This window comes from Rutidosis leptorrhynchoides, chromosome 5 (genome assembly GCF_046630445.1).
Source record: "Rutidosis leptorrhynchoides isolate AG116_Rl617_1_P2 chromosome 5, CSIRO_AGI_Rlap_v1, whole genome shotgun sequence".
NCBI classification, from domain to species: domain Eukaryota; kingdom Viridiplantae; phylum Streptophyta; class Magnoliopsida; order Asterales; family Asteraceae; genus Rutidosis; species Rutidosis leptorrhynchoides.
Genome location: NC_092337.1, coordinates 352,853,045 through 352,877,369, shown reverse-complemented (window position 1 = coordinate 352,877,369; position 24,325 = coordinate 352,853,045).

The window sequence follows — 24,325 nt, the reverse complement described above, 5'->3', positions numbered from 1 at the left end:
TAGAAATGAGAAAAATAGATCTAGCTTCAAAGGATCCTTGGATGGCTTGAAAGTTCTTGAAGCAGAATCATGACACGAAAACAATTTCAAGTAAGATTTCCACTCGAAATAAGATTGTTATATGTAACGACCCGGAAATTTCCGACCAAATTTAAACCCTAATCTCTATATGTTTCCGACACGATAAGCAAAAACCTTAATGTTGAGTCCAGAAAGTTTAAAATCTATATTCAGATAACTAGTTACCCTTTGACCATGCCGACGATTCACGAACAACTGTGTGTAAATAAAAATATATATATAAATACAAATGCATATATACCATTTTGAATTAATAAGGTATGCTTTAATCATTAGTGATTAAATATATAAATAGAATAAATAAATTACTATGATACATATATATTATCACAAGTTATTATATATGATTTCTATTAGTAACTATTAATATATGATATTTAATAAATGATATTATATAATATAGTGTAAAAGTTAATATATTATTTGTAAATACAAGCTAACAATATTGTCATTATAATAACTTTATCATAATTTTTATTATCAATATTAATGTCACTAGTAGATTATAATGGGTAGAAAAATTATAATTAAGATTATCATTAAAATCAGTATTATTATTATTTGTTAATAGATATTATTAATAAGAATTATTATTGTTATAAATTATTATCATTATCAATATCTTAGTTATTAGAAAATATTACAATTGTTGTCACTATTAATATCATTACAATTTAACAAATTTTATGATTTAATTGTTATATATTATTATTATTATTATTATTATTATTATTATTATTATTATTATTATTATTATTATTATTATATTTATTAAAATTATACTATTTGAATCAGAAAAAAAAAACGTGTGATCGATATCCTTATCAGTATTATATTATCCTTCTGTTCTTTTTACTATCCGACTTGTGAACCTACAGCAATATACCTACTTTATATATTCAATCATCTAATGTCTGTTGTAATCAATCAAATACCTAGACACACACCACCACCTCCCTCGTCCCTCTCTATCCGTCACTCTTTACACCCCTCTTTTTTTTTTTACATTCGATTGAACCATCCTACAGCAGCCTTCACTAAACCGCTATTATATCACCATCGACCTTCGCTTAGTTCAAACCCACTTAAAACCCCACCTTCACCACCCATGAACAACCCCATATACGGGAGAAATAATGATGAAGAAGACAACAAAACTTTGATCACCTACAACCGTGTTCCTCCTATTTTTTTTCCTGTTTAAATAACCATAAATCACTAACCCAACATCACCATGTTCGATCAATCCAACAAACCACCACTTCACCATTCGCACAGCCACTCTCTCTCATCTCTCTCTCCTATTTAGACGCCATCCTTCACCATCGAACTCCTCTAATTTTGTTTCATATCAATGAGAAACATCACATAAAACGGCTGATGTATTCTTCTGGTTCTTTTCTGTTTTCCATAAACCATACACACCTGTGCACCATCGAACAAGGGTATTGCTACTGCTATTTCTTTCTGCGTTTTATCAAAACTAAATTGAAGGAAATCATCAGCTGCTATTGCGTGTTTCTCCTTTTCCTGTATGGCCGACAAGAAAACCTTTTGTGATTAGATAATATTGGCGGCTAACGTTTCTACCAGATCCCTTAAATCGTTCTATATATTTTATTGTAATATTGGACTGTAAACGTGTTTTAATTATTGAATGTGGATCTATTTCGATTTTGGGCCGTTTTGTTAAAGAACTGTTGGGTCGAAATTGTGTTTGGGCCGAAGTCTAGGCCTGGTGGATTGGTTTTATAAAGAGTAAAAAGATGAAAACCGAAAACGGGTTATAAACATTTAGAAATAGATTATAACAGAAAAGCAAAAGCGGAGCAATGGTTAGATGTTGTGTTGGGTATACTGAAGGTCGTGGGTTCGAGCCCAACAAGGGCTGTTTTTTTTTAGAAAAACATTATGAGGTAGTTTAACCATCTCTATCACTTTTATTATTATATGACTTATTATTTTTAATATTATTATTAGTATTATTATTATTATTATTATTATTACTATACTAAATTTTATTACCGTTATTATAATTATGATTAATATTGTTAACAATATTATAAAAAAAAAATAAATAATAATAATACAATTTTCATAAATATTAAGTATTATTAACATTTTGTAAATATTAGAACTATCATTAGTAACATAATAATATTATCATTTTTTTTACAATTAAGATTTACTGTTCCGATAAACAAATGTGTTATATAAAGAAAAAGGTATTTAGTGCATGTAACATAATAAAAGTTATATTTATATACATATAAGTATGTATTAATCGTATTAATAAATTTTATATAAATAATCATATATAATTAATTAAGTGTTCTTAATATAGTATTAATCAGATAAATATATTTTTTTTATACGATTTATAATATATATATATATATATATATATATATATATATATATATATATATATATATATATATACATTGGTTCGATTTAATTTATGTATTAATAATTATATAAATGATATAGGTTTGTGAATCCGAGGCCAACCTTACACTTATTCAATGATGTTATATGTATTTTTACTACAAAATACATTATGGTGAGTATATAGTCCCACTTTTAAACTCTAAATATTTCGGGATGAGAATACATGTATTTTATGTTTTACGCTATGGACACAAGTAACTGAAAAATATATTCTACGTTGAGTTGTACCACTGGCATACTTCCCTGTAGCTTGGTAACTAATATTTACAGCGGTATTGTAAACGCGAATCCTGTTGATAGATCTATCGGGCCTGACAACCCCAACCGGACTGGACGACCAGTATTCAACGGTTGCACAGTACTTCGTTTCGTGACTACACCTTGGTACGGTGTAGTAAGATTTCATAATAAAGGGAATATGCGACGTGATTAAATGTTAAGTATGGTTACCAAGTGCTCAACCACTTAGAATATTTTTATTAAAATGTTTACATATGAAATCTTGTGGTCCATTGTTATAACGCTGCTAGCATCAAACCTATATATCTCACCAACTTTATGTTGACTTTTTAAAGCATGTTAATCTCAGGTACGAATTAAGTCTTCCGCTGTGCATTTGCTCATTTTAAGGACATTACTTGGAGTCGATCATCGCAATGGAACCGGATGTTGAAGATTCCGTCCGGATGGATAAGGACGGGTCTTTACAGGTGGTATCAGAGCGTTGGTCTTAGCGAACCAGGCCTTGCATTAGTGTGTCTAACTGGTAGTTGTTAGGATGCATTAGTGAGTCTGGACTTTGACCGTGCCTGCATGTCAAAAGTTTTGCTTATCATTTTTAGTCGTAAATTATTTGCTTATTACCCTTAGGGAATTGCCTGCTTATCATTCATAAGTCTAGACACGTCTTACTGCATTTAGTGCATCGATAGTGTATAGACAAAATTCATATTTTAGCATATCTGTTACTTTGGACTTTAGTTGACATCTTTTCAAAGATTCTCCGTAATTTACGGGATTTTGGTATTATATATACATATGTAAAGTATGTATAGAAGAGTACCAAATCTAACTTCTATAATCTATTTCATACCAAAAATTCATTTTTCCGATTATACAAGATGGATTTCGCATCTAGTTCAAATTCCTCAGATTATGACAGGTATGCCGATATGGATTTTCATTCAAGCTCCGAAGGCAGCATCACCGGAATGGATCAACCAATCTCCCATCATCTATTCTGGATGAATTGGGGGTGGGTTCGTAATATACTAAGTCACTGGAGACATGAAGAGGGTGATCCCTTCCATCCACCAAACTGCCCTTTTGGCGATGAACCTGAAGCACTTACCGGTGAACCTGTTCGAGAAACCATTTTCTCTCTCATTTCTAGAGTATCTCGTCACGATTATATACTATCCCATATTTCAGATCTTGTTCATTCGCTCACTCCAACCACCAATCATCCCGGTGTACTAGCAGAAGTTAACGAACTTCGCGCTCGCGTGACAGCTTTGGAAAACATGGTGCGAAGGTTACAAATACCAGCAGCAGCACCAGCGGCATAAACCGTACCACAATCATCAACGCCAACAGTACCCTTATCACCCTCAACCACAACCGCGTCGTAAACCTCAACATCACAATTTGTACCTCGGATATCAACATCACTCACCTCAATATCACTATCTGTACCTCGAGTATGATCTTCGTTTTACATATCATTTTATATCAATTATCTTCGCTTTACTTATCGTTCTATCACATTTATTTTCGTTCGACATGGCAATTATGTAGTCTCTAATGTTCTAGAGGTCATATAATCAAGTGCCAACAATAAATCAAATGAGTATAATATCTTATTGACTCATTAAATCTATGATTACATCCGAAGAAAATATATATGCAAGTATATTTTCATAAAGAATGTAATTAAAATTCTTTCGTACAAACTGTGAATGATGAAAATATTTTAACGGGTGGGTAGTACCCGAGAAATATTCAGATTTCACATTAATAAGTTACACTGTACATTCTTCGAATCTGATTCAACAATCATTTTCTATCCTACTTACAACTACCGATATACGTATCCGTTCACCACAGAATAACCATTTCTATTCAAATTTCATATTTGGATTTTGACCTATCAGAATCCAACAAGTGGCATAACGAAGAAAACATTGGACAAAAATAAAAAGTGTTAGAAACAAACGAATTAATTAATTGGAATTGTGATAGGATTTCACGCTAACTGTTCCGGCTAACTGTTCCCAGCTAACTGATTAACATTTAATTTATCGCAATTTTATTTATCGTCATTTAATTTCTGTTATTTACTTTACGCATTTAATTTATTGTCATTTAAGTTCTGTTATTTATTTTACGCACTTTAAATAACGGGACACGTACACAAGGTTTCGACCTATCATATCGACCCATCTATATATATATTTCGGAACAACCATAGACACTCTATATGTGAATGTTGGAGTTGGCTATACAGGGTTGAGGTTGATTTCAAAATATATATATGGTTTGAGTTGTGATCGACACTGAGACCGGTACACGGGTCACGATACGTATTATGTAATTCGAATATTATATATTAAATTATATATAAATCATTGAACCATCAGACTATTGGACTGCTAACTTTGGACAATTAAAATGAATTAAATTAAAATATTGATTATAACATATGAAACTAAATAATTCTTCAAGCTTGCCACTTGATTCTATCTTAAACCTCATTTGTATCTCAACGTTTACAATCCGCGTACAAACCTATCAGGATTCTTGGAAATACCTAAATCGAGAAGTTGAACCGACCGCACTTCATCTACAGAAGAAAAGATCTATACACATGAAAAACTCTTGAACCCAAAGTCATAGTTTAACACGTATCGCGGCGAATTCTTTAGCATTTATCAGCAAAAACAACCTTACGATTCCTTTTCAAAGTAGCCAATTTTGTCACAGCTTCAGCAGAACAACTTCGACCTTCCATTCGAATAAGTCTTATTATAACTTTGATATATACGATTGGTTTTCCTCATCGTTATCGGGAACCTTTCATACTCCGCCATGTTATCATCAGCATTTAATCATCTAAAAACACAATTCGCCCAAAAACACCTCGGATTGATAATCATTAAATGCAGAGGAAACAGTAAAATTTTAGATGGCCTAAATGGCCAAAAGTTTGATGATAAAGAAGGGAATGTTAGGAACGCTCGATAGAAAATTTAGTGCTGAAAAATGGATTGAGTTAATCGTGAAGGAAACAAAGAACAAATACAAGGAATGAACCTGCCTTCAAATAATGCAAATGATTCAGTGTCTGTTGAAACCGTCAGTATGAACCCTACTCCTTATCCTAAACTTTTTCAGGTAATATTATTCATCATCATCTTATCTTAGATACTATAAGATATCTTCATATTTTCCGCTATACATATTCTCCATATTTCTAAAGATATTTTCACAACTATTCCTATCTGCAATCATCTATCTCCTCGTATTATCTGCGTTACAACATAAAAGAAACTGTGTTAGTTTCTAAATTCTGAAATCTTAAAGTTTAAAATATGAATGTTTTGAAGCAGTATTGGGAACTGATGCGTGAATTAGTATAATATAATGAAACTTGATCAACTTCATTATAATACAGTAACTCATGTTAAGTTTCTAATGGAATGTGATGATTCACAGTACCGTCATCATGTGCCATGTTACACGGCTCTTACATTCTATCCAATTCTGAAACGTATTAAGAACAAATCATCTTAATAGTTCTATTTTCCAGGATATTCTGGTAATTTGACAAATCAAAAATCGTGCCATTACCAATTTTCTCTTAGGACATTAACTATATTCATTTTGAATTTCATACCTACGAATTCCGGACCATTACAAAAGATGCTTAGTTGAAAAGGAGGAAAAGAAAAAGAATGAAGCTCCGAAATAGAAATTGGAGTATAAATCGCAGTAAATGGAAGAGAGTATTAACTGTGGATGATAATGATTATAGAAAACAAAAGCAAGGACATCGAAGTATAAGGGAAGATATAAAACCCAATAATCACCCAGAAACTACAAACCGTGTATATCAATACGTATTGCGACGTAAAGACACGGGAGAATAAGAAACATTATAATTTCAAGAAAATCATAAAAGTAAATAGATTCTTCTGGCGGCAAATGAAAAAGAAGAATGAAAGATATGAAGGTTAGAAGTATAATAAGAATCAGGATTGGATGGAACATATTAAGAATGAGTAGAGGAAGAAAGAATAAAAGGTGTGGAGAATAAGGAAAACGAAGGGGGTGGATTTATAGCAATATATCCGACAGAGAAATCAGGAACAGATTATTGCATTAATTAAAGAAGATTTTGATTTTCTAAATCGCCGAAGAACCAAATCTTATTACGTAAGATTTTCTTTAAATCCCTTAAATCCCGGAAATCAACAGTAATCACGTCATCGGTTGAAACAATTCCATATTCACTCATTTCATTCTCTTGTGATAGCTTCACTCGTGCGCTTCACATGATCGAATCGTTTTATCCATATCTTCCAATAATGATAAAACTCTATTATTACCTCATATTCGTCATGAAGACATTCCTATTGTTATTTATGACAACCTCTACCAAATTTCGAGGACGAAATTTCTTTAACGGGTGGGTACTGTAACGACCCGGAAATTTCCGACCAAATTTAAACCCTAATCTCTATATGTTTCCGACACGATAAGCAAAAACCTTAATGTTGAGTCCAGAAAGTTTAAAATCTATATTCAGATAACTAGTTACCCTTTGACCATGCCGACGATTCACGAACAACTGTGTGTAAATAAAAAAATATATATAAATACAAATGCATATATACCATTTTGAATTAATAAGGTATGCTTTAATCATTAGTGATTAAATATATAAATAGAATAAATAAATTACTATGATACATATATATTATCACAAGTTATTATATATGATTTCTATTAGTAACTATTAATATATGATATTTAATAAATGATATTATATAATATAGTGTAAAAGTTAATATATTATTTGTAAATACAAGCTAACAATATTGTCATTATAATAACTTTATCATAATTTTTATTATCAATATTAATGTCACTAGTAGATTATAATGGGTAGAAAAATTATAATTAAGATTATCATTAAAATCAGTATTATTATTATTTGTTAATAGATATTATTAATAAGAATTATTATTGTTATAAATTATTATCATTATCAATATCTTAGTTATTAGAAAATATTACAATTGTTGTCACTATTAATATCATTACAATTTAACAAATTTTATGATTTAATTGTTATATATTATTATTATTATTATTATTATTATTATTATTATTATTATTATTATTATTATTATTATTATTATTATTATTATTATTATTATTATTATATTTATTAAAATTATACTATTTGAATCAGAAAAAAAAAAACGTGTGATCGATATCCTTATCAGTATTATATTATCCTTCTGTTCTTTTTACTATCCGACTTGTGAACCTACAGCAATATACCTACTTTATATATTCAATCATCTAATGTCTGTTGTAATCAATCAAATACCTAGACACACACCACCACCTCCCTCGTCCCTCTCTATCCGTCACTCTTTACACCCCTCTTTTTTTTTTACATTCGATTGAACCATCCTACAGCAGCCTTCACTAAACCGCTATTATATCACCATCGACCTTCGCTTAGTTCAAACCCACTTAAAACCCCACCTTCACCACCCATGAACAACCCCATATACGGGAGAAATAATGATGAAGAAGACAACAAAACTTTGATCACCTACAACCGTGTTCCTCCTATTTTTTTTCCTGTTTAAATAACCATAAATCACTAACCCAACATCACCATGTTCGATCAATCCAACAAACCACCACTTCACCATTCGCACAGCCACTCTCTCTCATCTCTCTCTCCTATTTAGACGCCATCCTTCACCATCGAACTCCTCTAATTTTGTTTCATATCAATGAGAAACATCACATAAAACGGCTGATGTATTCTTCTGGTTCTTTTCTGTTTTCCATAAACCATACACACCTGTGCACCATCGAACAAGGGTATTGCTACTGCTATTTCTTTCTGCGTTTTATCAAAACTAAATTGAAGGAAATCATCAGCTGCTATTGCGTGTTTCTCCTTTTCCTGTATGGCCGACAAGAAAACCTTTTGTGATTAGATAATATTGGCGGCTAACGTTTCTACCAGATCCCTTAAATCGTTCTATATATTTTATTGTAATATTGGACTGTAAACGTGTTTTAATTATTGAATGTGGATCTATTTCGATTTTGGGCCGTTTTGTTAAAGAACTGTTGGGTCGAAATTGTGTTTGGGCCGAAGTCTAGGCCTGGTGGATTGGTTTTATAAAGAGTAAAAAGATGAAAACCGAAAACGGGTTATAAACATTTAGAAATAGATTATAACAGAAAAGCAAAAGCGGAGCAATGGTTAGATGTTGTGTTGGGTATACTGAAGGTCGTGGGTTCGAGCCCAACAAGGGCTGTTTTTTTTTAGAAAAACATTATGAGGTAGTTTAACCATCTCTATCACTTTTATTATTATATGACTTATTATTTTTAATATTATTATTAGTATTATTATTATTATTATTATTATTACTATACTAAATTTTATTACCGTTATTATAATTATGATTAATATTGTTAACAATATTATAAAAAAAAATAAATAATAATAATACAATTTTCATAAATATTAAGTATTATTAACATTTTGTAAATATTAGAACTATCATTAGTAACATAATAATATTATCATTTTTTTTACAATTAAGATTTACTGTTCCGATAAACAAATGTGTTATATAAAGAAAAAGGTATTTAGTGCATGTAACATAATAAAAGTTATATTTATATACATATAAGTATGTATTAATCGTATTAATAAATTTTATATAAATAATCATATATAATTAATTAAGTGTTCTTAATATAGTATTAATCAGATAAATATATTTTTTTTATACGATTTATAATATATATATATATATATATATATATATATATATATATATATATATATATATATATATATATACATTGGTTCGATTTAATTTATGTATTAATAATTATATAAATGATATAGGTTTGTGAATCCGAGGCCAACCTTACACTTATTCAATGATGTTATATGTATTTTTACTACAAAATACATTATGGTGAGTATATAGTCCCACTTTTAAACTCTAAATATTTCGGGATGAGAATACATGTATTTTATGTTTTACGCTATGGACACAAGTAACTGAAAAATATATTCTACGTTGAGTTGTACCACTGGCATACTTCCCTGTAGCTTGGTAACTAATATTTACAGCGGTATTGTAAACGCGAATCCTGTTGATAGATCTATCGGGCCTGACAACCCCAACCGGACTGGACGACCAGTATTCAACGGTTGCACAGTACTTCGTTTCGTGACTACACCTTGGTACGGTGTAGTAAGATTTCATAATAAAGGGAATATGCGACGTGATTAAATGTTAAGTATGGTTACCAAGTGCTCAACCACTTAGAATATTTTTATTAAAATGTTTACATATGAAATCTTGTGGTCCATTGTTATAACGCTGCTAGCATCAAACCTATATATCTCACCAACTTTATGTTGACTTTTTAAAGCATGTTAATCTCAGGTACGAATTAAGTCTTCCGCTGTGCATTTGCTCATTTTAAGGACATTACTTGGAGTCGATCATCGCAATGGAACCGGATGTTGAAGATTCCGTCCGGATGGATAAGGACGGGTCTTTACATTATAGTTATAGAAATTGAATTAAAGTTTAAATATGATTATTACCTTGTGTTAGAAAGATAACCTACTGTAAGTAACAAAGGTTTCTTGATCTTGGATGATTACTTGGAATGGATTTAGAAAACTTGGAAGTAAACTTGCAATCTTGGAAGTATTCTTGATTTTATGAAACTAGAACTTTTGGAATTTATGAAGAACACTTAGAACTTGAAGATAGAACTTGAGAGAGATCAATTAGATGAAGAAAATTGAAGAATGAAAGTGTTTGTAGGTGTTTTTGGTCATTGGTGTATGGATTAGATATAAAGGATATGTAATTTTGTTTTCATGTAAATAAGTCATGAATGATTACTCATATTTTTGTAATTTTATGAGATATTTCATGCTAGTTGCCAAATGATGGTTCCCACATGTTAGGTGACTCACATGGGCTGCTAAGAGCTGATCATTGGAGTGTATATACCAATAGTACATACATCTAAAATCTGTGTATTGTACGAGTACGAATACGGGTGCATACGAGTAGAATTGTTGATGAAACTGAACGAGGATGTAATCGTAAGCATTTTTGTTAAGTAGAAGTATTTTGATAAGTGTCTTGAAGTCTTTCAAAAGTGTATGAATACATATTAAAACACTACATGTATATACATTTTAACTGAGTCGTTAAGTCATCGTTAGTCGTTACATGTAAATGTTGTTTTGAAACCTTTAGGTTAACGATCTTGTTGAATGTTTTTAACCCATTGTTTATTATAACAAATGAGATGTTAAATTGTTATATTATCATGATATTATGATATATAATATATCTTAGTATGATATATATACAGTTAAATGTCGTTACAACGATAATCGTTACATATATGTCTCGTTTCGAAATCATTAAGTTAGTAGTCTTATTTTTACATATGTATTTCATTGTTAATACACTTAATAATATATTTACTTATCATTTAACATAATTAATCAAGTGTATCAATATCTTAATATGATTCATATGTACCTAGTAAGACGTTGTTATAACGATAATCGTTATATATATCGTTTTCGAGTTTCTTAAATTAATAGTCTCATTTTTATGTATATAACTCATTGTTAAAATACCTAATGAGATACATACTTATAATAAAATCATGTTAACTATATATATATATATAACCATATATATGTCATCATATAGTTTTTACAAGTTTTAACGTTCGTGAATCACCGGTCAACTTGGGTGGTCAATTGTCTATATGAAACCTATTTCAATTAATCAAGTCTTAACAAGTTTGATTGCTTAACATGTTGGAAACACTTAATCATGTAAATAACAATTTCATTTAATATATATATAAACATGAAAAAGTTCGGGTCACTACAGTACCTACCCGTTAAATAAATTTCGTCCCGAAATTTTAAGCAGTTGGAGGTGTTGACGAATCTTCTGGAAATAAATGCGGGTATTTCTTCTTCATCTGATCTTCACGCTCCCAGGTGAACTCAGGTCCTCTACGAGCATTCCATCGAACCTTAACAATCGGTATCTTGTTTTGTTTAAGTCTCTTAACCTCACGATCCATTATTTCGACGGGTTCTTCAATGAATTGAAGTTTTTCATTGATTTGGATTTCGTCCAACGGAATAGTGAGATCTTCTTTAGCAAAACATTTCTTCAAATTTGAGACGTGGAAAGTGTTATGTACAGCCACGAGTTGTTGAGGTAGCTCCAGTTGGTAAGCTACTGGTCCGACACGATTTATAATCTTGAATGGTCCAATGTACCTTGGATTTAGTTTCCCCCGTTTACCAAATCGAATAACGCCTTTCCAAGGTGAAACCTTAAGCATGACCATTTCTCCAATTTCAAACTCTATATCTTTTCTTTTACTGTCCGCGTAGCTCTTTTGTCGACTCTGGGTGGTTTTCAATCTTTGTTGAATTTGGATGATTTTCTCGGTAGTTTCTTGTATTATCTCCGGACCTGTAATCTGTCTATCCCCCACTTCACTTCAACAAATCAGAGACCTGCACTTTCTACCATAAAGTGCTTCAAACGGCGCCATATCAATGCTTGAATGGTAGCTGTTGTTGTAGGAAAATTCTGCTAACGGTAGATGTCGATCCCAACTGTTTCCGAATTCAATAACACAAGCTCATAGCATGTCTTCAAGAGTTTGTATCGTCCTTTCGCTCTGCCCATCAGTTTTTGGATGATAGGCAGTACTCATGTCTAGACGAGTTCCCAATGCTTGCTGTAATGTCTGCCAGAATCTTGAAATAAATCTGCCATCCCTATCAGAGATAATAGAGATTGGTATTCCATGTCCGGAGATGACTTCCTTCAAATACAGTCGTGCTAACTTCTCCATCTTGTCATCTTCTCTTATTGGCAGGAAGTGTGCTGACTTGGTGAGACGATCAACTATTACCCAAATAGTATCATAACCACTTGCAGTCCTTGGCAATTTAGTAATTAAATCTATGGTAATGTTTTCCCATTTCCATTCCGGGATTTCAGGTTGTTGTAGTAGACCTGATGGTTTCTGATGTTCAGCTTTGACCTTAGAACACGTCAAACATTCTCCTACATATTTAGCAATATCGGCTTTCATACCTAGCTACCAAAAATGTTTCTTAAGATCCTTGTACATCTTCCCCGTTCCAGGATGTATTGAGTATCTGGTTTTATGAGCTTCTCTAAGTACCATTTCTCTCATATCTCCAAATTTTGGTACCCAAATTCTTTCAGCCCTATACCGGGTTCCGTCTTCCCGAATATTAAGATGCTTCTCCGATCCTTTGGGTATTTCATCCTTTAAATTTCCCTCTTTTAAAACTCCTTATTGCGCCTCCTTTATTTGAGTAGTAAGGTTAGTGTGAATCATTATATTCATAGATTTTACTCGAATGGGTTCTCTATCCTTTCTGCTCAAGGCGTCAGCTACCACATTTGCCTTCCCCGGGTGGTAACGAATCTCAAAGTCGTAATCATTCAACAATTCAATCCACCTACGCTGCCTCATATTCAGTTGTTTCTGATTAAATATGTGTTGAAGACTTTTGTGGTCGGTATATATAATACTTTTGACCCCATATAAGTAGTGCCTCCAAGTCTTTAATGCAAAAACAACCGCGCCTAATTCCAAATCATGCGTCGTATAATTTTGCTCGTGAATCCTCAATTGCCTAGACGCATAAGCAATCACCTTCGTCTGTTGCATTAATACACAATCGAGACCTTGCTTTGATGCGTCACAATAAATCACAAAATCATCATTCCGTTCAGGCAATGACATTATAGGTGCCGTAGTTAGCTTTTTCTTCAATAATTGAAACGCCTTCTCTTGTTCATCCTTCCATTCAAATTTCTTCCCTTTATGCGTTAATGCAGTCAAGGGTTTTGCTATTTTGGAGAAATCTTGGATGAATCTTCTGTAGTAACCAGCCAATCCTAAAAATTGACGTATATGCTTCGGAGTTTTTGGGGTTTCCCACTTTTCAACGGTTTCGATCTTTGCCGGGTCCACCTGGATACCTTCTTTGTTCACTATGTGACCGAGGAATTGAACTTCTTCCAACCAAAATGCACACTTTGGAAACTTAGCGTACAGTTTTTCTTTCCTCAATACTTCTAGCACTTTTCTCAAATGTTCTTCGTGCTCTTGATCATTCTTTGAGTAAATAAGTATGTCATCGATGAAAACAATGACAAACTTATCAAGATATGGCCCACACACACGGTTCATAAGGTCCATGAACACAGCTGGTGTGTTAGTCAATCCAAACGGCATAACCATAAACTCGTAATGACCATAACGCGTCCTAAAAGCAGTTTTTGGAATATCATCCTCCTTTACTCGCATTTGATGATATCCAGAACGTAAATCGATCTTCGAATAAACTGACGAGCCTTGTAGTTGATCAAATAAGTCGTCAATTCTTGGCAGTGGATAACGGTTTTTGATGGTAAGTTTGTTCAACTCTCGGTAGTCGATAAACAACCTGAATGTACCATATTTCTTCTTGACAAACAAAACAGGAGCTCCCCACGGTGATGTGCTTGGTCAAATGAAACCACGTTCTGATAGTTCTTGTAGTTGGCTTTGCAGTTCTTTCATCTCGCTGGGTGCGAGTCTATAAGGAGCACGAGCTATTGGTGCAGCTCCTGGTACAAGATCTATTTGAAATTCAACAGATCGATGTGGAGGTAGTCCCGGTAATTCTTTCAGAAATACATCGAGAAATTCTTTTGCGACGGGAACATCATTGATGCTCTTTTCTCCAGTTTGTACTTTCTCGACGTGTGCTAGAACAGCATAGCAACCTTTTCTTATTAGTTTTTGTGCCTTCAAATTACTAATAAGATGTAGCTTCATGTTGCCCTTTTCTCCGTACACCATTAAGGGTTCTCCTTCTTCTCGTACAATGCGAATTGCATTTTTATAACATACGATCTCTGCTTTCACCTTCTTCAGCTAGTCCATGCCAACTATTACATCAAAACTCCCTAACTCTACTGGTATCAAATCAATCTTAAATATTTTACGCTACCCAGTTTAATTTCTCGATTCCGGCATATATTATCTGCTGAAATTAATTTACCATTTGCTAATTCAAGTAAAAATTTACTATCCAACGGCGTCAATGGACAACTTAATTTAGCATAAAAATCTCTACTCATATAGCTTCTATCCGCACCCGAATCAAATAAAACGTAAGCAGATTTATTGTCAATAAGAAACGTACCCTTAACAAGCTCCGGGTCTTCCTGTGCCTCTGCCGCATTAATATTGAAAACTCTTCCGCGGCCTTGTCCATTCGTGTTCTCCTGGTTCGGGCAATTTCGAATAATGTGGCCCGGTTTTCCACATTTATAACAAACTACATTGTCATAACTTGCTCCGACACTACTTGCTCCGCCATTACTCGTTCCGACACCATTTGTTCCTTTCGTTCTGTTAACCCCTGGTCCGTAGACCTCACACTTCGCCGCGCTATGACCATTTCTTTTACACTTATTGCAAAATTTGGTGCAAAACCCCGAGTGATACTTTTCACACCTTTGGCATAGCTGCTTCTGATTGTTGTTGTTGTTGCGGTTGTTATTGTTGTTGGGATGATTGTTGTAGTTGCTGTTGTTGTTGTTGTTGTTGTTGTTGTTGTTGTTGTTGTTGTTGTTGTTGTTGTTGTTGTTGTTGTTGTAGTTGCGATTGATGTTGCGATTATTATTGTAATTGTTGTTGTTGTTGTTGTATTGGTGATTCTTATCACCGTTTTCCTCCCACTTTCTTTTGACTTGCTTCACATTGGCCTCTTCAGCCGTCTGTTCTTTAATTCTTTCCTCAATCTGGTTCTCTAGTTTGTGAGCCATTCTATATGCCTGTTGTATGGAGGCGGGCTCGTGTGAACTTATATCTTCTTGGATTCTTTCCGGTAATCCTTTCACAAACGCGTCGATCTTCTCTTCCTCATCTTCGAACGCTCCCGGACACAATAGGCACAATTCTGTGAATCGTCTTTCGTACGTGGTAATATCAAATCCTTGGGTTCGTAACCCTCTAAGTTCTGTCTTGACCTTATTAACCTCGGTTCTGGGATGGTACTTCTCGTTCATCAAGTGCTTGAATGCTGACTACGGTAGTGCGTACGCATCATCTTGTCCCACTTGCTCTAGATAGGTATTCCACCATGTTAACGCAGAACCTGTGAAGGTATGCGTAGCGTACTTCACTTTGTCCTCTTCAGTACACTTACTTATGGCAAACACCGATTCGACCTTCTCGGTCCACCGTTTCAATCCGATCGGTCCTTTGGTTCCATCAAATTCCAAAAGTTTGCAGGCAGTGAATTCTTTGTAGGTGCATCCTACACGATTTCCTGTACTGCTAGATCCAAGGTTATTGTTGGTATGTAGCGCAGCCTATACTGCGGCTATGTTTGAAGCTAGAAAAGTACAGAATTCCTCTTCATTCATATTCACGATGTGTCAAGTAGTCGGTGCCATTTCCTTCAAAATAGTCAAATGGAACAAGTTAATCATACAGAATATTAAGAGTAGTTAATAGTATTTCGTAGCATAATATGAACTCATTTATAAAAGCTTTTTCTTCATATTAGCGTTTTATAAGTTTAAATTCGGGTAGTACCTACCCGTTAAGTTCATACTTAGTAGCTAATATACAATTCAACTACTACAATTCTATATGAAAAACTGATTATAATAATATTTCGCGTTCAAACTTTTATACAATATTTTACAAACTTACAATACCGCTTATTTTACATAAAGCATGAAATATAGCATACAATAACTTTGATACAAGATAGTTGTGAAGATAATTCTAGTAGTACACAAGTCGTTCAGCAAAGGCAATAAAGACACGTAATTCATACGTCCAGAAACAAGTCATGCATTCTGGTTTTACTAGGACTACTTCCCATCCTTGGTCTTGTGGAACATAACCGTTATGGCCGTTGATAAGACAGTGTGTTGTAACGTTGTCAAAGGGACGAGGGTTATGTAATGACCAACAGTCTTGTAATAACCTAAAAACCTCATTTCTTACCACAATTACCGACTCCGTCACTTGTGGGAACGTTTTGTTTAATAGTTGTAGCCCGATGTTCTTTTTCTCACTTTGGTGAGAAGTGAACATTACTAACCCGTAAGCATAGCATGCTTCTTTATGTTGCATGTTAGCCTCTTTTTCTAAATCATGAAGTCCTATATTCAGATACATTGAGTCAAAATAATTTCTTAACCCGTTGCGTAAAATAGCATTTGGGTTCCCCGCAATATATGCGTCAAAGTAAACACATCGTAACTTATGGGTTTCCCAATGTGATATCCCCCATCTTTCAAACGAAAGTCTCTTATAAACCAAGACATTCTTGGAACGTTCTTCGAATGTCTTACAAACTGATTTCGCCGTAAATAGTTGTGCCGAAGAATTCTGACCGATTCTAGACAAGATTTCATCAATCATGTCTCTGGGTAGGTCTCTTAAAATATTGGGTTGTCTATCCATTTTGTGTTTTTATACTGTAAAATAGACAAGAGTTAGATTAATAAAAAAAAATACTTATTAATACAAGCAATTTTTACATATATCATAAAGCACAAGCACACTATATTACATATATTACACCACACGAATACAACTATCTTATTCCGACTCGCTCGTTTCTTCTTCTTCGGTTTTGGTTCGTTTTGCCAAGTTTATAGGGATATATGATGTTCCCCTAATACGAGTTGTCGTTTTTCACAACGGTTTAGAAAAACCTGGTGGTTTAGAGGTTCCCGGGTCATTGTTACAACCTAAGGGTTTCGGGGGTTGACGATACATATAAAGTTCATCGGGGTTGGAATTAGATTTCTCTATTTTTATGCCCTTTCCCTTATTATTTTCTTTTCCTTTTTAAATTCAGTTGGGGTAATTTCTATAACATCATCGGAATTCTCGTCGGAATCCGATTCATCGGAGAATTCGTAATCCTCCCAATATTTTGCTTCCTTGGCGGAAACACTGTAGTGAACCGAACTTTTCCATGTTTATATGTATTAATTGAGATTGTTATTTACATGATTAAATGTTTCCAACATGTTAAGCAATCAAACTTGTTAAGACTTGATTAATTGAAATATGTTTCATATAGACAATTGACCACCCAAAAATGACCGGTGATTCACGAACGTTAAAACTTGTAAAAACTATATGATGACATATATATGGATATATATATATATAGTTAACATGATACTATGATAAGTAAACATATCATTAAGTATATTAACAATGAACTACATATGTAAAAAACAAGACTACTAACTTAATGATTTTTAAACGAGACATATATGTAACGATTATCGTTGTAAAGACATTTAATGTATATATATCATATTAAGAGATATTCATACATGATAATATCATGATAATATAATAATTTAAAATCTCATTTGATATTATAAACATTGGGTTAACAACATTTAACAAGATCGTTAACCTAAAGGTTTCAAAACAACACTTACATGTAACGACTAACGATGACTTAACGACTCAGTTAAAATGTATATACATGTAGTGTTTTAATATGTATTTATACACTTTTGAAAGACTTCAATACACTTATCAAAATACTTCTACTTAACAAAAATGCTTACAATTACATCCTCGTTCAGTTTCATCAACAATTCTACTCGTATGCACCCGTATTCGTACTCGTACAATACACAGCTTTTAGATGTATGTACTATTGGTATATACACTCCAATGATCAGATCTTAGCAGCCCATGTGAGTCACCTAACACATGTGGGAACCATAATTTGGCAACTAGCATGAAATATCTCATAAAATTACAAACATATGAGTAATCATTCATGACTTATTTACATGAAAACAAAATTACATATCCTTTATATCTAATCCATACACCAACGACCAAAAACACCTACAAACACTTTCATTCTTCAATTTTCTTCATCTAATTGATCTCTCTCAAGTTCTATCTTCAAGTTCTAAGTGTTCTTCATAAATTCTACAAGTTCTAGTTACATAAAATCAAGAATACTTTCAAGTTTGCTAGCTCACTTCCAATCTTGTAAGGTGATCATCCAACCTCAAGAAATCTTTGTTTCTTACAGTAGGTTATCATTCTAATACAAGGTAATAATCATATTCAAACTTTGGTTCAATTTCTATAACTATAACAATCTTATTTCAAGTGATGATCTTACTTGAACTTGTTTTCGTGTCATGATTCTGCTTCAAGAACTTCGAGCCATCCAAGGATCTGTTGAAGCTAGATCCTTTTTTCTCTTTTCCAGTAGGTTTATCCAAGGAACTTAAGGTAGTAATAATGTTCATAACATCATTCGATTCATACATATAAAGCTATCTTATTCGAAGGTTTAAACTTGTAATCACTAGAACATAGTTTAGTTAATTCTAAACTTGTTCGCAAACAAAAGTTAATCCTTCTAACTTGACTTTTAAAATCAACTAAACACATGTTCTATATCTATATGATATGCTAACTTAATGATTTAAAACCTGGAAACACGAAAAACACCGTAAAATCAGATTTACGCCGTCGTAGTAACCGCGGGCTGTTTTGGGTTAGTTAATTAAAAACTATGATAAACTTTGATTTAAAAGTTGTTATTCTGAGAAAATGATTTTTATTATGAACATGAAACTATATCCAAAAATTATGGTTAAACTCAAAGTGGAAGTACGTTTTCTAAAATGGTCATCTAGACGTCGTTCTTTCGACTGAAATGACTACCTTTACAAAAACGACTTGTAACTTATTTTTTCGACTATAAACCTATACTTTTTCTGTTTAGATTCATAAAATAGAGTTCAATATGAAACCATAGCAATTTGATTCACTCAAAACGGATTTAAAATGAAGAAGTTATGGGTAAAACAAGATTGGATAATTTTTCTCATTTTAGCTACGTGAAAATTGGTAACAAATCTATTCCAACCATAACTTAATCAACTTGTATTGTATATTATGTAATCTTGAGATACCATAGACACGTATACAATGTTTCGACCTATCATGTCGACACATCTATATATATTTCGGAACAACCATAGACACTCTATATGTGAATGTTGGAGTTAGCTATACAGGGTTGAGGTTGATTCCAAAATATATATAGTTTGAGTTGTGATCAATACTGAGATACGTATACACTGGGTCGTGGATTGATTCAAGATAATATTTATCGATTTATTTTTGTACATCTAACTGTGGACAACTAGTTGTAGTTTACTAACGAGGACATCTGACTTAATAAACTTAAAACATCAAAATATATTAAAAGTGTTGTAAATATATTTTGAACATACTTTGATATATATGTATATATTGTTATAGGTTCGTGAATCAACCAGTGGCCAAGTCTTACTTCCCGACGAAGTAAAAATCTGTGAAAGTGAGTTATAGTCCCACTTTTAAAATCTAATATTTTGGGATGAGAATACATGCAGGTTTTATAAATGATTTACAAAATAGACACAAGTATGTGAAACTACATTCTATGGTTGAATTATCGAAATCGAATATGCCCCTTTTTATTAAGTCTGGTAATCTAAGAATTAGGGAACAGACACCCTAATTGACGCGAATCCTAAAGATAGATCTATTGGGCCTAACAAACCCCATCCAAAGTACCGAATGCTTTAGTACTTCGAAATTTATATCATATCCGAAGGGTGTCCCGGAATGATGGGGATATTCTTATATATGCATCTTGTTAATGTCGGTTACCAGGTGTTCACCATATGAATGATTATTATCTCTATGTATGGGAGGTGTATTGAAATATTAAATCTTGTGGTCTATTGTTACGATTTGATATATATAGGTTAAACCTATAACTCACCAACATTTTTGTTGACGTTTAAAGCATGTTTATTCTCAGGTGAATACTAAGAGCTTCCGCTGTCGCATACCTAAATAAGGACGAGATTTGGAGTCCATGCTTGTATGATATTGTGTAAAAACTACATTCAAGAAACTTATTTTGTTGTAACATATTTGTATTGTAAACCATTATGTAATGGTCGTGTGTAAACATGATATTTTAGATTATCATTATTTGATAATCTACGTAAAGCTTTTTAAACCTTTATTGATGAAATAAAGGTTATGGTTTGTTTTAAAATGAATGCAGTCTTTGAAAAACGTCTCATATAGAGGTCAAAACCTCGCAACGAAATCAATTAATATGAAACGTTTTTAATCAATAAGAACGGGACATTTCAGTTGGTATCAGAGCGTTGGTCTTAGAGAATCAGAATTTTGCATTAGTGTGTCTTATCGAGTTTGTTAGGATGCATTAGTAAGTCTGGACTTCGACCGTGTTTACTTGAAAAATGATTGCTTAACAAATTTTGTTGGAAACTATATATTTTTAACTTGTGAATATTATGTGATATATTAATCTCTTAACGCGTTTGATATTATGTGATAGATGTCTACCTCTAGAACAAGTCCCATTGACTCACCTAATAATAATGAAGAATCAAATGTAAATTGGAATGATTCGTGGACTGATTCACAAGTTCCCGAAGAGGAACCGGAAGAAGAGTCGGAACCGGAAGAAGAATCGGAACCGGAAGAAGAATCGGAACCAGATGAAGAAATAGAACCGGTGGGGGAAATAATAAAACGGTTAAGTAAAAGAAAATCCTCAACCAACCGATCAAGGTTAATTATGGTCAATGGTGTTTCCGCCAAGGAAGCAAAATATTGGGAGGATTACCAATTCTCCGATGAATCGGATTCCGACGAGAATTCCGATGATGTTATAGAAATTACCCCAACTGAATTTAAAAAGGTAAAAGAAAATAATAAGGGAAAGGGCATAAAAATAGAGAAATCTAATTCCAACCCCGATGAACTTTATATGTATCGTCAACCCCCGAAGTCCTTAAGTTGTAACAATGACCCGGGAACCTCTAAACCACCAGGTTTTTCTAAACCAATGTGGAAAACGACGGCTCGTATTAGGGGAACATCATATATCCCTAGAAACTTGTCAAAACGAACCAAAACCGAAGAAGAAGAAACAAGCGAGTCGGAATAAGATAGTTGTATTCGTGTGGTGTAATATATGTAATATAGTGTGCTTATGCTTTATGATATATGTAAAAATTGCTTGTATTAATAAGTATTTTTTTTATGAATCTAACTCTTGTCTATTTTACAGTATAAAAACACAAAATGGATAGACAACCTAATATTTTAAGAGACCTACCCGGAGACATGATTGATGAAATCTTGTCTAGAGTCGGTCAGAATTCCTCAGCACAACTATTTAAGGCGAGATCAGTTTGTAAGACATTCGAAGAACGTTCCAAGAATGCCTTGGTTTATAAAAGGCTTTCGTTCGAAAGATGGGGGATATCACATTGGGAAATCCATAAGTTACGATGTGTTTACTTTGACGCATATATTGCAGGGAACCCAAATGCTATTTTACGCAATGGGTTAAGAAATTATTTTGACTCAATATATCCGAATATTGGACTTCGTGATTTAGAAAAAGTGGCTAACATGCAACATAAAGAAGCATGTTATGCTTACGGATTAGTAATGTTCGCTTCTCACCAAAGTGAGAACAAGAACATCGGGCTACAACTATTAAACAAAACGTTCCCACAAGTGACGGAGTCGGTAATTGGGGTAAGAAATGAGGTTTTTAGATTGTTACGGGACTGTTGGACATTACGTAACCCTCGTCCCTTTGACGACATTACAACACGCTGTCTTATCAACGGCCATAACGGTTATGTTCCACAAGACCAAGGATGGGAAGTAATCCAGTAAAACCAGAATGCATGACTTGTTTCTGGACGTATGAATTACGTGTCTTTATTGCCTTTGCTGAACGACTTGTGTACTAGCTAGAATTATCTTCACAACCATCTTGTATCAAATTTATTGTGTGCTATATTTCATGCTATATGTAAAATAAGCGGTATTGTAAGTTTGTAAAAAATTGTGTAAAAGTTTGAACGCGAAATATTATTATAATCAGTTTTTCATATAGAATTGTAGTAGTTGAATTGTATATTAGCTACTAAGTATGAACTTAACGGGTAGGTACTACCCGAATTTAAACTTATAAAACGCTAATATGAAGAAAAAGCTTTTATAAATGAGTTCATATTATGCTACGAAATACTATTAACTACTCTTAATATTCTGTATGATTAACTTGTTCCATTTGACTATTTTGAAGGAAATGGCACCGACTACTCGACACATCGTGAATATGAATGAAGAGGAATTCTGTACTTTTCTAGTTTCAAACATAGCCGCAGTACAGGCTGCGCTACATACCAACAATAACCTTGGATCTAGCAGTACATGAAATCATGTAGGATGCACCTACAAAGAATTCACTGCCTGCAAACCTTTGAAATTTGATGGAACCGAAGGACCGATCGGATTAAAACGGTGGACCGAGAAGGTCGAATCAGTGTTTGCCATAAGTAAGTGTACAGAAGAGGACAAAGTGAAGTACGCTACGCATACCTTCACAGGTTCTGCGTTAACATGGTGGAATACCTATCTAGAGCAAGTGGGACAAGACGATGCGTACGCACTACCGTGGTCAGCATTCAAGCACTTGATGAACGAGAAGTACCATCCCAGAACCGAGGTCAATAAGCTCAAGACAGAACTTAGAGGGTTACGAACCCAAGGATTTGATATTACCACGTACGAAAGACGATTCACAGAATTGTGCCTATTGTGTCCGGGAGAGTTCAAAGATGAGGAAGAGAAGATCGACGCGTTTGTGAAAGGATTACCGGAAAGAATCCAAGAAGATATAAGTTCACACGAGCCCGCCTCTATACAACAGGCATGTAGAATGGCTCACAAACTAGTGAACCAGATTGAGGAAAGAATTAAAGAACAGACGGCTGAAGAGGCCAATGTGAAGCAAGTCAAAAGAAAGTGGGAGGAAAACGGTGATAAGAATCACTAATACAACAACAACAGCAATTACAATAATAATCGCAACAATTATCCCAACAATCGCAACATCAATCGCAACTATAACAAATGGCCCAACAACAACAACAACAACAACAACAACAACAACAGCAACTACAACAATCATCCCAGCAACAATAACAACCGCAACAACAACAACAATCAGAAGCAGCTATGCCAAAGGTGTGAAAAGTATCACTCGGGGTTCTGTACCAAATTTTGCAACAAGTGTAAAAGAAATGGTCATAGCGCGGCTAAGTGTGAGGTCTACGGACCTGGGGTTAACAGAACGAAAGGAACAAATGGTGTCGGAACGAGTAATGGCGGAGCAAGTAGTGTCGGAGCAAGTTATGCCAATGTAGTTTGTTATAAATGTGGAAAACCGGGCCACATTATTAGAAATTGCCCAAACCAGGAGAACACGAATGGACAAGGCCGC